The sequence below is a fragment of the Equus caballus genome, chromosome 2 (genome assembly GCF_041296265.1).
Source record: "Equus caballus isolate H_3958 breed thoroughbred chromosome 2, TB-T2T, whole genome shotgun sequence".
Lineage (NCBI taxonomy): Eukaryota > Metazoa > Chordata > Mammalia > Perissodactyla > Equidae > Equus > Equus caballus.
The window spans coordinates 61518055-61533669 of NC_091685.1; positions in this window are offsets into that span (position 1 = coordinate 61518055).

The window sequence follows — 15615 nt, forward strand, 5'->3', positions numbered from 1 at the left end:
TATCTAAATGAAATCTCTGCTTCAGCCAGACTGGTCTTCTTACTATTTTCCAAACATTCTTGTCCCCTTCCTGTCCTGGTGTGAAGGGGACCTTTTGGCAAAATAATGCTTTGGAATTATCCCATGAGAGGTGATCCACGTCAGCGAGAGAGGTGAACGTTTCTTTAGCTTTTGCTTCCCCCTATAGTATGGGTGCTCCTCTCTGAAGATCCACCTCAAATGATGTAAAAACTGTTGTTCAGTGGGACTTGCTGGCTCAAGCTCAGGAAGTAGAACCAGATGAAGCCGATGACCCGAAGTGAGAAGATGGAAAAGGAGGGGTGTAGAGGAGGCACGGGAGAGAGATTCCTGGGAGCAGGCCATGAGGACCTGCCCCGATAGGAAGGTCCTGATAAAATAAGAAAGAAACATTTTCACCAGATATATCTATAATTAGCTGACGCAGTAAGACTGAGCTATTTCTTGTAGTTGACAGACCTTCCAAGACATTTTGAGCAGGTTACACATCTTTGTGTTTTTCTGCCTCAGTGCATTTGCCTGACACCACCCTTCTCCATTCTTTCGTTTGCCTCAGTATTTAATAGTAATACTGGTAATAATAATAATCATATAATAATACCAGTAGTAAATATAACTTAGTGAATGAAGGAGAAATTGTTAGCTCCATTTTATGGGTGAGGAAACCCAGGCTAAGAGAGGGTAAATAATGAGCCCAGCTCATATTCTTGGAATGACAAGATGTGGAATCCGTGTGTCTCATCCTGGCTCTTCTTGCTGAGTCATGAGAGGCGGTAGAGACTGATGGGTAGGAGGGGGCTCTGCAGCCAGGCTGTGTGGACACGAAACTATCTTAGCCATCTCTAGCTGGGTGCCTGGGCGAGCCATTGAACCTCTGTGCGTCTTTCCTCCTGTGTAAGGTGGGGATAAAAACAGTATAGACTTCGTCTGGTTGCCATGAGGCTTAAGTGGGTCAGCGTGTGAAGCGCACTTGGACCAGCACCTGGCCTGATGAGTGCTCGGCAGGGTAGTTATGGTTGCCATCACTGCACTGTTGGCTTTCCCTTCTTTGGCATCTTATGTATCAATATTCAGTCCTCACTTCTCAATAGTCAGTACTCAATAGTCAGTATTACACAGTAGATGCTCCCAATTTTACCTTATATGTGATTATCAGCTCTTTAAGAATAGAATCACATTGGGGTGGCCCGGTGGTGGAGTGGTTAAGTTCATGTGCTTGGCTTCAGTGGCCTGGGTTTGGATCCCGAGTGCAGCCTTATCACTGCTTATCGAGCCATGTTGTGGTGGGTGTCCCACATATAAAGTAGAGGAAGATGGGCACGGATGTTAGCTCAGCGCCACTCTTCCCCAGCAAAAAGAGGAGGGTTAGCAGCAAAAATTGGTGGTAATCAATATTTTCCACCCTGGAAATTTACAGTGAGGATTAAAGAAGTTATTACATGTGAAGTGCTTCGAGCAGTGCCTGGCCCATGATAAGCATTATATGAGTGCTTGCTATTGTTGTCCTTTTCTTTTTAAAGTGCATGTCTTATTTCCCAAAGTAAACTGTAAGCTTTTTGGAAAAATGACCTTTAAATGTCAGTGGCCAACTCAGCAACAAGTTGTTTTTTGCCAAGCAGATTCCAGCGCAGTTGTTCCAGGCCAAGAGGTGCTCCTTTGTGTCTTTCTTCTTGGTGGTAACTCAGCGACCCTGGCTCCTTTCATTCTCCGAAACCACCGTCCTTCATCCGTGGCCTCCAGTGTTGCCAGAAAAGGATGAGAGGAGATTTTTAGATCAGGCCTGGAAGTAGGTCTGTCACTTTTGCTTGCATTCCATTGGCCAGAACTCATTTCATGACTCACCCACATGCAAGCAGCTTGGGAAATAGAGGCTTCCTGTGTGCCCAGGACAACAATGAGACAGTCTGGTTAACATGGAGCATTGTCTCTGCCTTGGTGTGGTCCCCAAAGGAAAACTGGGGTGATAGAAGCAGAAGAGGGGTGGAAAAACTTATTGATGTCACTACCCTCGGATTAATTACAAGATTATTTGCAAGGTCCACGTGTCTCTCCACTAGATTATAATCTTATCACTTTCATCTTCAGAAAAATGGGAAACTGATTCCCAAACTGTTGAGTTATTTGCTCCAGACCGCACGGATTCTAGCTGTGCCTCAGAGCTCTCCCGGTTGTGGTCTCAGCTCCCGACACAATTGTCCTCAGGGTTCCATCCATAAATTCCTTTCCCTGGGGGCTTACTTGGCAGAGAGAAAAGGGAAGAGTGGTGTGAACTATGCAAAAACACATCCAGAATGCCCTCTAGTTGACAGTTTATGGAGAGCTGACCTCTACCAAACCTGGGGGCGTGTCCATACAAGAGAAAATGGATCAGATGAGGTCTCAGTCTAGAGAGGAAGGCAGACTTGTAAACAAACAATTGTGATTAGTGTTGTAACAGAACTATAAACCACGAGATACACAAGCAGGAAAATGTAGCTAATTGAAGAGATGAAAAATATTTCAAAAAGAATGAATAAGTCTTAAGAAATGAGAATAGGACAAAGAAAAAAGTGGAGAAGTCTGCTACTGCAGAGCAGCGGCCCACAGGCCTGTTCTACATAGAGCCTAGAGCCAATTCATCTCCAAGGGCTCTGATCTGATCCTTGAACCTTAACTTTCTATGTAAACTGTTTCAGGACCAAGGTAACTAGATGTCCTGCTTCTCTGCTCCTGCTGTTCATGCCCCAGGAAGTTTCAATCAGTTCTTAGTGACTCATTTGCAAATCCAATATGAGGCCACTTATTCAAATGCTATAATGTTCACAAAGGATTACTTTGTTGGAATTATTACTGCATTTTCTCTTCCTCATTCCTGGTTCTCCATCTTTTTCTCCACATGGCACCCTGCCACTCAGCTTCCACCCATTCCAGAGTGGGCAACCTGTCCTTCAGGTTCTTACTAGAAGAATGTCCTTCACCCGTTTGTCTTTAGATGCTTAATTCCACTTTAATAAGAGGTCCTGTCTGCTCTCACCATGCCCTTTTCCTCCTGGATGACTTACAGTGTGATAGTTTCAGTTGACAGAATATTTATTGAGGAATTTGAAATGAAACCTATTAAAACCTTAACTCTGGCAGGTTGCATGGTTTTTCCATTAGATGGCAGCAGTGTATGAGCTGTGCAACAGCAAGTTGCTGAGCCCTTGAAACAGAGCGTGAAAAGACCCCAGATTGCAACACCTAAGACAGTGAACAATCCAGATCCTCAGCAGGTACCCAGCCAGCCGTAGATGGATATGGGCCGTGTTCTATCTGTGAGGAGACCAGTGGATGACTCGGAGTTTGGAGAATTTTGTATAAATACAAAGTGTGTGTATAGATTTAATGAGAGTCACTAGAAAAGTTGATTACTAGGAGCCAAAGTCTCAGATGCCCCCACTAAGCAAGATGGTCTTTCTGTTATAAGCTGCCTGTTTGGTGAGAGAGTTTACAGTAGTGTTGTCAAGTAGCCAAGCAGCCACAGTGGAGTCAGGGGCTTTGTTTCCTCTCGTAGCCTGCTTTGGTGTTTCATGTCGATGTCCTGCAGTCAGGCCTCTCTTTCTCCCTCTGTCAATACAATACTGTAAAGTTTCCAGTGACTGATCAAACTGGTTACTGTACTCCACCGCATTCCCTCTGTCCCCGATTCCTGCTCCTATGCCCAGGTTTGACTTTCTTATTATGCCTGATGTACAGGGGTGTGGGGCTACGTGTTGTCGTTTAGGACACCCCGGGAAGGATGGTCTTCCCACTAGAGAGTCATGTGTTGGAGCGGTCTTCCCTTTACATTCGTATTTTAAGAGAGTCAAGGCGGGGCCAGCTCCATGGCCCAGTGGTTAAATTCACGCGTGCGGCGGCCCAGGGTTCGGATCCTAGGCGCGGACATGGCACCACTCGTCAGGCCACGTTGAGGCGGCGTCCCACATCCCACAACTAGAAGGACCTGCAACTAAGATATACAACTATGTACGGCGGGGCCAGGGGGGAGGGGGTGGTTTGGGAAATAAAGCAGAAAAAAAAAAAAAAGATTGGAAGCAGTTGTTAGCCCAGGTGCCAATCTTTAAAAAAAAAAAAAGGAGAGTCAAGGCCTGTGGTAGATGGGATAGAAAATGCACTAGCTGCTTGTATACCACCGATGCAAATTCATTTATCTGTGCTGATTAAGGCTTTGTAGCCTAAGTAGACGGAACATAGAAGTAAGCTTTTTAAAACAATTTAAAAACAAGAGTAATACATGTTAAATGTAAAAAAATACTGAAAAAACAAAAAACACAAAGAAGGATATAATTTTGGTATATATATTCATATATTCCCCCACAAAACGTACATCATTCTGTATGTACTGGACAGAAATATTTTTTAGTTATAACATTTTTACTGGCTAGTTAGTACACCATTCTAAGGAAGTATAATGTAGTTGACCAATCCCCTATTATTGTTGTGGGTTTCCCTTTTTTTTGTTAGAATTAATTCTTTAATGAATATGCTTGCAGATAAATCTTTGTATTCGTTCATGATTTTAGCCTTAGTACAAATTGCTAGGAGCTGAGTTCTTTAGCTAAAAGGTAAGCCTGCTTTAAGACTTTCATATGCATTCTCAAAATGACCTTAAGAAGGTATTTCTATAAGTGCCCTCATATCCTCACTAACACTGAATATAACTTTAGAAATAATATTTGTTGATTTGATAGAGAAGAGTGTTCTATTTTTGTGTTATTATTATTTTTGGATTATTATTTCTCATCTTTGTTAGTCATTTGTGCTTATTCTTTGTGAATTGCACATTCATGTAATTTGTCCGTTTAAAAATTATAGTGATTATCTTTCATCTCATTGATTTCTGTGAAATCTTTGTATACAGATTATTTTATTTACCCTTTTTCTTTAATGTATTTGCAAATACTTCCCAATTTGTCGTTTGCTTTGCTTTTTAAAAGTTTTTAAAAAATGTGTTAATTTTTTAACAGCTGTGTTGAGGTATAATTGACATACACCAAACTATCCATATTTGAAGTGTACAGTTTAATGTTTGGACAGACTGATACTTTCATGAAACGATCACCACAAGAAAGATAATGAACATATGCCCCCTATGTTTCATTGGACCCATGCAATTCTTTCCTCTCTCCCCTCCCTGCCTCCTATCCCTATTCCCAGTCAGCCATTGATCTTCTTTCAGTCACTATCAGTTAATTTGCATTTTCTAGAATTTTCTAGAAATGGAATCCTATAGTACATATGATTCAATTTCCCTGGCTTCTTTCTTTTTGTCTGACTTCTTTTTCTCAGTGTGATTATTTTTATATTCATTCACGTTGTTCCATATATCAATAGTTCATTCTTTTTTATTGCTGGGGAGTGTTACCTTGCATGGATAAGTTATTTATCCATTCACTTGTTGATAGCCATTTGGATTTTTCTCTTGTATTTGGCTATTACAATAAAAACTGCCAAGAAATTTCAGGTGTAGTCTTTGTATGGCTGCATGTTTTCACGTGTAAACACCTAGGAGTGGAATGGCTAGATCATATGGTATGTTTAGCTTTTTAAAAGAAATTGCCAAATTATTTTCCAAAGTGGTTGCACCACTTACCTTCCCACCAGCAGTGAATGGGAGAACCCGTTACTTCCTCCCCTAACCAACATGTGGTATGATCAGTCTTTTTAACACTTAAATTGCATTTCCCTAATGATGCATAATGTTGAACATCTTTTCGTATGCTTATTTTCCATCTGTACATCTTCTTTGGCACTTAATATTATCGATTTTTTTTTTGAGGAAGATTAGCCCTGAGCTAACATCTGTTGCCAATTCTCCTCTTTTTGCTGAGGAAGACTGGCCCTGAGCTAACATCCATGCCAATCTTCCTCTACTTTATATGTGGGATGCCTGCCACAGCATGGCTTGACAAGCGGTGTGTAGGTCCGCACCCAGGATCTGAACCAGCGAACCCTGGGCTGCCAAAGCAGAACATGCGAGCTTAACTGCTGCACCACTGGGCTGGCCCCAATATTATTGATTTTTGAGAGTTTAAAAAATATTCTGGATTCAAGTTCTTATCAGATATATATCTAGTAAGTGTTTCCTCCCAGTCTGTGGTTTACCTTTTCCTTCTCCACTGAATTGCTTTTGTATTTCTATTAAAAAGCATATGTTCATATATGTGTGGGTCTATATCTGGACTTTATATTCTGTGGTGTTGACTTACTTGCCTGTCTTGACACCAGTATCCCCCTGTCTTGATAATAAGTCTTAAAATCAGTTAGTGTTAGTGCTCAAACTTGGTTCTCTTTTTTCAAAGTTGTTTTACCTATTCTGGGTCCCCTGAATTTCCATAGGAATTTTAGAATCAGTTTGTCAATTTTTACAGAAAAAGCCTGATTGGGGTTCTGTGGACTTGATCGATCCATTTAGGGGAGAATGGACAACTTAACAATACTGAGTTTTCTGACCCAAAAACATGGTATATCTCTTCACTTATTGAATCTTTATAAAATTTCTTTCAGCATGTAGATTTTTATTTTAAATATATATACTTTTACTTTATAATAGTTTTAGAGTTACAGAAAAAATTATGAAGCTAGTGTAGAGATTTCCTATATACCCCACACCCAGTTTAACCTATCATTAACATATTATATAAGTATGGTACATGTGTCACATTTAATGAAGCAATAATAATAGGTTATTAAAAACTAAGTCCATACTTTACTCGTATTTCCTTAGTTTCTACCTAGAGTCTTTTTTATGACCTAGGATCCCATCCAGGAGACCACGTTACATTTGTTGTCCAGTCTCCTTAGACCCCTCTTGGATGTGACAGTTTCTCAGACTTCCCTTGTTTCTGATGATCTTGATAGTTTTGAGGGGGCCTGATCAGGTATTTTGGAGACTGTTCCTCAGTAGAGATTTGTCTGATGTTTTTCTCACGATTAAGGCTGGAGTCATTGGTTTTGAGAGGATGACCGCAGAGGTAGCGTCGTTCTCATCACATCGTATCGAGTGTACGCACTATCGCATCACGTCACATCGCATCACAAAGTGTACATCCTGTCACCATGACTCATAGCTGCTGACGTGGCCCTCGAGTGCCCGGCAGAGGCAGGGTTTGTCAGGTTTCTCCTCTCCGAAGGGACTCTTTTTTCCTTCTTTCCTTCTCTTCGGAAGGAAGTCACTATGCGTATCTCAGACTCGAGGAGTGGAGAGTTATGTTTCACTTCTTTGAGGGCAAAGCATGCAGATTTTTAGTGTACAGATCTTGCATTTTTGCCAAATTTTCCCTAAGTATTTTGTATTCTTGATATTATTTTAAATGAGATTGTTTTATAAATTTGAATTTCCAGTTATTTTTTCTTAGTGTTTAGAAATACAATTGATCTTTGTATATTGACCTTGCAATCTTGCTAATCTTGCTTCTTTATTTGTTTCAGTAGCTTTTGTAGATCCCATTTAATTTTCTATCTAGACGATCAGATCATCTGCAAATAAAAACAATTTTACTTCTTTCTTTCTGATCTGGGTGCCTTTATTTCTTTTGGCATATAGTCCAATGTTGATTAGAAGCAGAGAGAACAGAAATCCTTACCATGTTCCTGATCTTATGGGGAAAACATTCAGTCTTTTACTGTTAAGTATAACGTTATCTGTAAGTTTTTTGTTAGATATTTTTTACAAGGTTCAGGACATTCCGTTCTATTCCTTGTTTTCTGAGAGTTTTTTGTTTTTGTTTATTTTTGGTGAGGAAGATTTGCCATGAACTAATATCTGTTGCCAATCTTCCTTTTTCTGCTTGAGGAAGATTCACCCTGAGCTAACATCCACACTAATCTTCCTCTATTTTGTGCATGGGTCACTGCCACAGCATGGCCACTGATGAGTGGTATAGGTCCATGCCCAGGATCCAAACCTGCGAACCTGGGCTACCGAAGTAGAGCACGCCAAACTTAACCGCAGCCCCTGAGAGGTTTATTTTTAATCAAGAATAGATGTTGGGGGGCTGGCCCCATGGCTGAGTGGTTAAAGTTCCATGTGCTCCACTTTGGTGGCCTGGATTCGTGGGTCTGGATCCTGGGTGTGGACCTACTCCATTCTTCAGTCATGCTGTGGAGACATCCCATGTACAAAAAGTAGAGGAAGATTGGCACAGATGTTAGCTCAGGGTGACTCTTCCTCACCAAAAAAAAAAAAAAAAAAAAAAACCCTAAAGAGGAATAGATGTCGGATTTTTTTCAAAGGGTTTTTTTTTTATTGAGATGAAATTTATTTTTAAATTTGTTAACATGGTGAATTACATAGATTGATTTTCAAATGTTGAACCAACCTTGCATTTCTGGGATAAACTGCCCTTGGTCATGCTGTATTATTCTTCTGTTACATTGTTTGGTTCAATTTGCTAAACTTTTATTTAGAATTTTCATTTCTATGTTTGTGAGGAACATTGATCTCACTTTTCTTTAATCACAATGTCTTTGGTTTAGTATCTGTGTAATGTCGGCTTCATATAGTAAATTTTGAAGTGTTTTTGCCTTCTCAATTTTCTGAAAGAACTTGTGTAGAATTGGTATTATTTCTTTCTAAAATATGTGGTAGAATTCACCATTGAAGCTGTCTTGGCCGGGAGTTTTCTTTGTGGGAAGATTTTTAAACTACGAATTCAATTTCTTTAATAGGTCTAGGTATTTAAGTTACCTATTTCTTTTTGAGTATGCTTTGTTAATCCGTGTCTTTCAAGGATTTTGTCCATTTCATCTGAGTTGTTGAATTTATGTTAATAAGTGTTATGTTCATAATATTCTATCTTTTTAATATCTATAGAACTGGTAGAGATGTCACCCTCTTATTCTTGATACTGGTAATTTGCGTCTTCTCTCTTTTTTTCGTGATCACAATGGTTAGAAGCTTAACAATTTCATTGATCTTCTCAAAGAACCAGCTTTGGTTTCCTTGATTTTCTCTTGTTTTACTATTTTCTATTTAATTGATAATTTGCTCTGATATTTGTAATTTCCTTTTTCCTATTTACTTTGGATTTAACTTGCTCTTCTTTTTCTAGTTTCCTAAAGTGGATCTGAGATATTCTTTCTTTTTTAATATGGGCCTTTAGTCACTGCTTTACTGGAACTACTGCCTACTTTAACATGGGTACCTTAGTACTGCCTTACTTTTTTCTTTCATCCTTGAGTTATTTAGAAGTATGTTACTTAGTTTCTAAACATTTGGGGGGTTACCTAGAGATCTTTCTGTTATTGATTTCTAGCTTAATTTCACTGAAGTTAAAGAACATATTTTGTATGACTTAAATGACTTTAAATTTATTGAGAATTGTTTTATGGCCTTGAGTGTGGTCCATCTTGGAAAATGTTCCAAGCTCACTCGAGAGGAATGAATTTTCTGCTCTTGATGGATGGAGTGTTCTATAGGTGTCAGCAAGTCAAGTTGGTTGACAGACTCATTCAAATCTCCTAATGTCCACAGTGATTATCTATTTCTTGTATCTTTCCATACCAATACGTTAGCTGTGAACAATTTGATCTGAAATTTTAGAACAATGTTAAATTGGAGCCAGCACCATTCTTATTTTGTTCTCCACATTATTTGGGAGATCACTACTACAACATTTTCCAAAGTGAATTCCTAGAAAATTCTAGTCTGGTGAGATGCTCTGTGGAAACAGTGTCTCATAGGGTCAAATGGGTATGGAACATCTGGACAGTTAGAATACATATAAGAACATAAAATCCTGTTTAATTTAGTTAATTAATCATTTCTCAAATTTATTTGATCATAGCACCATTTTTATACTTACTAGTAAAATCTCTCAAAACTAAAATTTTGGGGGACATATTTAAAAAATTACCAAGTAAATATGGTTTTGGCTGTTGTGTTCACATAGATGTTACTTATCATATAAGGAAAATATTTTTAAAATCCTACTCTAGAAAAGATTTGTTTTTTGAAGAACAGGTACCAAATTTTAACAAATCCTATTGGGATGATTATGTGGTTTTTCTTTTTTGTTCTATTGAAGTGACAAATCAAATTAATTCATGCATATTAGTTTTTAACATAAAGTCGATATTGACTCATTAGAACTTTATTTAGACTTTTGGATCAACATTTATAATTGAGAGTGGTCTATTTTTTTATGTGCATGCTAATTTTGTCAGGTTTTGGCTTTAGGTCTGTGGTATCTTCTTAAATTAATTGGGATTGTTTCCATTTGTTTCTGTGCTGCAGCATAGCTTAAGAATTATCTGTTGCTTGAAAGTTTGAAAGGATTTGCCTATAAAACTTTCTGAGCCCAGAGCCATAACTTGGTTATAAATGTGTGCAATTAAGGGAATGTGATTTATTTTGTATATAAAAACTGGAGGATTGTTAAATGCTTGACATATTGACGAAGCCTCCTTAAAGTAATAGAGCCTTTTGACACCAATTATAAGAAAAGATGGGTTCCCTCTATGTTATCTGACTTAGGGTTTCTCTTTACCAGGGGGCTAAACATAGCCTTGATCAGCTATGGCTTTATGTCACAGGTATGAGCTGTACTTAGACCGGGACACAGGCCTCTGGCTTTATCTTTACCAGAGACACAAGAAACTCTCATGGTTAAAATCCTTGTAGTGAGTACTGGAAAACTTGACATTGCCGCAAAGTGAGTAAAACTGAGAGAGGTTGACGGGAACAGAGCATCCCCCCTAAGCTGGGAGTCACTGTCCCAGAGACAGCAGCCACAGCGCAGGCCAAGCTGCCTGCGACCCTGACCGTGAGCACCCAGCTATTGATGTCAAGGTGTGCACCTGGTCATCACCCAACATCAACATTCTCTCCTTCATGGGCAAATCAATTCCTGTTGCCTGTTTCTTAGGGTCCATTCTGCGTGTTTGACTATTGAAACATGAACCTGGAGTCTTTGGAGTAGGATTAACTCCTGGCATCAGGATTGTGACTTAACCTCTTAGTAGCCATTTTTATTTCTTTTGTCTCTTTCTTTCTTTTTACTATTTTTACCATTTTTAAGTGCACAGTTCAGTGGCATTACGTATATTCACATTGTTGTGCAAGCATCGCCATCATCTAGGGAGCACAGCACACGGAGGAAGGTGGACTTCGGAGGCCAGAGAGCCTGGACCAAGGGGAGCGGTTCAGATGGGAGATGTCTCCACCGGGAAGACCTCCGTCCCTCATCCATCCAGCCCCCGAGGGGATACAGTTGTGTTTAGAAGATGGAGACTCCGAGGAAACTCGGTTTCCCTTTAAAGCCTGTAACATTAATATTTGACCTTTCATTTGCCATAAATTAAGCCTCTTTCTTTATTCTCAAAGTGCATGCACATGGGGAGTGTTGGGATGTCTGGCCCATTTGCCCAGATGTAGTGAGAAAGAGAAATGCTAGCAGAAAACGTGTCCCCAGACAGACGCCGATGGGGGGGTGTGTGCACTCACCTTGCCTCATAGCTTCAAGTCGCTTTGCAGAACAGTCAGGTGTGTGCCCGGTGGCCAGCTTCCTGTCTCCTGACAGCCAGACAGGGTCTCAGACAGTGTACCATTTTCTGCCTGCAACCATATCTGCATTTGCCTTGTCTGTCGCCCTGGCTTTGAACCTGTGTGACCTGAATGTCCCCATATCTCTCCAGACTGTGGGTGTGAAAGAGGTCACTATAAAGCTGACTCCCGGGTGTTGCTAGCCTCCTGTCTCCCATGTGCCAACGTGAAACTTTAGCCTCCTCAGATTCTCCCCGAATTGTTCCGGGGAGTCTTCAGCGTTGCCCACATCCTTGGGAATGAGGCTGCCTCTCTGCTCTGGGGGAGACCCAGGCCCACACTTGAAACCGCCTCTGTTGCCGGCAGTGCCTGGTGTCAAAGCCGCCTGGGGGAGGGGGCGTGGCCAGGGCACAGGGGGAGGAACTGTCTTTTTCCCAATTCCATCACACTTTGGGTAGTGGGAATTCATCAACAGAAGTGGTTCTCCATCTCGGCTGCACATTGGAATAGCCTGGGAAGCTTTACAAATACTGATGCCTGGGCCCTGGGAATCAGTATCTGATTTAATTGGTTCGGGGTGTAGCTTGGGCCTCAGGAGTTGTAAAAGCCCCAAGGTTCTACCAGGGTCAGAGCTGAGAACCACTGTCTTGCTGCTTAAAGTCTGGTTTGCAGACCAGCAGCATGGGTGGTCCCTAGAGTGTGTTAGAAATGCAGAACCACAGGCCCCACCTGACCACGGAGTCAGAATCCGCGTATTGACCAGCTCCCAGGAGATCTGCATGCACAGAAAAGTTTGAGAAGTACTGGCTTCCACCATGAGGGCAGTCACCCGAAATTATAAACTAGCTGACAGGGGTCAGATGGGTCCTGTAGAAGTGGCACGTACATCTTCTTAACTTCACCGTGTTTTATCGGTCTCATGGTGTTGAGAAGTGTCACCTGGCCCTCCCTCGGGAAGAGGGCTGCTCAGAGCCGAGGGGGATTCCTGAGGACTCGCTGGCAACCCTGACCCTGCAAACTTCCCAACTTGTTATGGGCCGAATTCTGCCCTCCCACCCCAAATTCATCTGCTGAAGTCCTAACCCCCAGGACCCCAGAATGGGACTGTATTTGGAGACAAGGTCTTAAAAATGGTGATTAAGATAAAATGAGGTCATGTGGGTGGGCCTTAATCCAATAGGTCTGGTGTCCTTATAAGAAGAGGAGATTAGGTTAGACACACAGAGGGAAGACCATGTGAGGACACAGCGAGGAGACGGCCACCTTGCAAGCCAAGGAGAGAGGCCTCAGGAAAGCCAACTCTGTGGATAGCTTGGTGTTGGACTAACAGCCCCTGAACTGTGAGAGACTGAATGTTGATTGTTGGGGCTGCCGGCCTGTGGGATTTTGTTCAGGCAGCCTGAGTGACGAGCAGACAAGCAGACGAGCGCAGGGCACCCCAGGCTCCCTCTGGGTGCAGAGCGGGCTTTCACCTCCCTCACCCGCTTCCTTGTGCGTGTCTCCTCACAGCTAAAGCTCTTCTCCTGCTCCCAGGAGTTAAGCATTTGCAAGCGGTCCAACAAGCCTGATCCCTACGGATTTGTTACGCACTGTCACTTGGGCCCCCCTGCTTTCTGTGGACAGAGACTTTCAAGAAAACAGCTCCTGCAGCTACTGACTTTTCTGACTTTGCTCCAGGATGAATCAAAGTCAGTCCATGGGACTAGGTGGGAATACTAAGACCACTCCTCTTTTGTCCACATTTCTCCCCAAGATGTCCATTCACAAAAACATCTTCTCTGTTCCTCCAGCCAGTTTGGAAAAATAAGAGTGCTACATGCTGTCTATTGGCACTCAGCTCCACTGCTGCCTTTCTGCGCTCTTCTATGTTTTGCAGGGGGCTAGAAGTCCAGAAACTACATTTCCCAGACTCCCTTGCTGCAACATTCCTCCCCGCCCCCACCGCCCCACGCTCCGGCTCAGGAAGGAGCAGCCATGGCAGGTGATGGTGGGCTCCAGCAGTATTACATGCAGCAGCAGCAGCAGCAGCCACAGGGTTCCAGAAACCACAGCAGCAGCAAACACAGCTCCGGCTCAAGTATCAGATTCTTGATTTCTGGATAATTCCCACCCTCATCCTATTTTGCATCTCCAGTTCTGCCAACACATTGTAACCAATTCACCACATTAAATCCTATTCTACTCTAAATATCCAGAGTACTTCCTGTTTTCCTGTCCGGGTATTGACTGACACAATATGCAAATTATCCAATGCAAACAGACCCTGATCAGGGTGTGTGGGGTGGGGTGTAGGGAGGAGGGGATCACTGGCTTCTCAAGCCAATTTCTGCTCTACTCAACCCTGACCACCTTGGCCACAGTGGCTTTCATGGAGCAGGTACGACCCTTGTCTGCCACCAGTCACCCAAGTTGGCTCTTCCTGTTTTGAATTTGACCCCTGTCAGTGACCCTTGCTCCATGCCTCAATTCCCTTCTCTGCCCATTGAAAGCTTGACTGCCACCTCTCTGCTGCTGGCTGTTGGTCGCCTCTTGTTTCAAGCTTCTTGTGCCCAGACATACAGCATGTAGCATCCGTGGTCTGACTCCTCCAAGCCAGGCTCCATACTTTGTCTGTCCCATTCCCATCCCTGGAAGCAGGCAAAATTCATTTTTAAATTCCAAGTCTGGGTTCAGCCAGAGAAGCAGTACCCACAGGAAAAGGAATCTAAATATGCAAAAAGATAGGGACCGAGGGATTGTGACAAGGACTTACACAACTGTGGGAGCTGGTTAAGCAGTCTCTGTAAGGCTGTTGTCCCCACGTCTGATGCTGGAGCCTCAAGTCCACCTGACAGGGAGTCCAGAAGGGCAGATGGATGTAAAGGGCAGGCTGCGAAGCACAAGGGTGGGCTGGAACCCTGGGGGAGGGGCTGAAACTCGTATCAGTTCTTGTCGCCTGTGGCCTTGGTGGAATGAGTGTCCTGCAGAAGCTGGGGACTTTTTAAATGGAGCTACACCCACACCCCTGGCCCAGGAGTTGGAGAAGCTGAGAGAGGCTCCCGGGGAAGGAAGAGCAGCTTCAGGGCCAGCTGCTGCTTCCTGCCAGCGAGGTGGGTCAGCAGATCAGCAACAACGTGTGTGAGCTGTGAAGTGGCCATTGCTTCCCCTCTGCCCTCCAAATTACCCAAGAATCTTCCTTGTGACCCAGAAACACAAAATAAAGGAATTCTGGGAAATGTGCCTCAGCCTAGCCAAGGTGACACATGACAAAGACAGGGCACTCAGATAAAATGGCCTTCGATTTACCATTTGAGCTCTTTCTCTACTTGAAATAAGCCCCCGTGAAGCTAAGATTCCTCCTGTGGCGGATTCTCTCACGGGTGTTCTCGGGGTTATGAGACAGAACACACTGCCTGGCTCAGGTTGCTGCTCCGCGGGGTCCGTCTGTGGAGGGGGGTCCTCACAGGTGTTTGCTGGCCTAGTGGCATTTTTGTGAGGATCCAGAACAGCAAGGTGCCATTTCCGCTCATTCTGATTCACCCTCCTACCAGCAAAAATATTTTATCCTCTTCACTAGCGAGAAATACACCCCCATCTTTCTCAAACTCTCAGCCTTGCATTCCATGCTGGAAGGAAATGTGGCGGGAGCCCAATCTGCCACTGTCCTGTGCAGCCTGGGCATCACTTTTATTGGGGTCAAATTATGCATGCTGTTATTTTCAACTTCAAAGTATAGAATATTCTGCAAGCTTTGTTAGGAAAAGTAGCAATCCTGCATCTCTCCTCCTCGTGGTTCACCCCCAAGAGGCAACTATTTTTACTCCTTTTAGCTGATAATTTTGGTATTTACATCAGTAACTCTAAGGAATGCCTATATGGCTTCTTGATTTTTCAAAATTTTCAGTTTTAAGCACCATGGAAGATGAAGATAAAACCATATTTTCCCAGTATAATTATGGTTTAAGCAGTAGCGTGTATTTACATTTTTATGACCATATAAATACTATTTAGAGCTGTCATGTAGTAAACTATGATGGCTTTTCTTTTTCTGCATAACTCTTTAGATTCCTTGATTTATTTGTTGTTCGGTTGCTCGTTTATTTTCTTATTTTTCG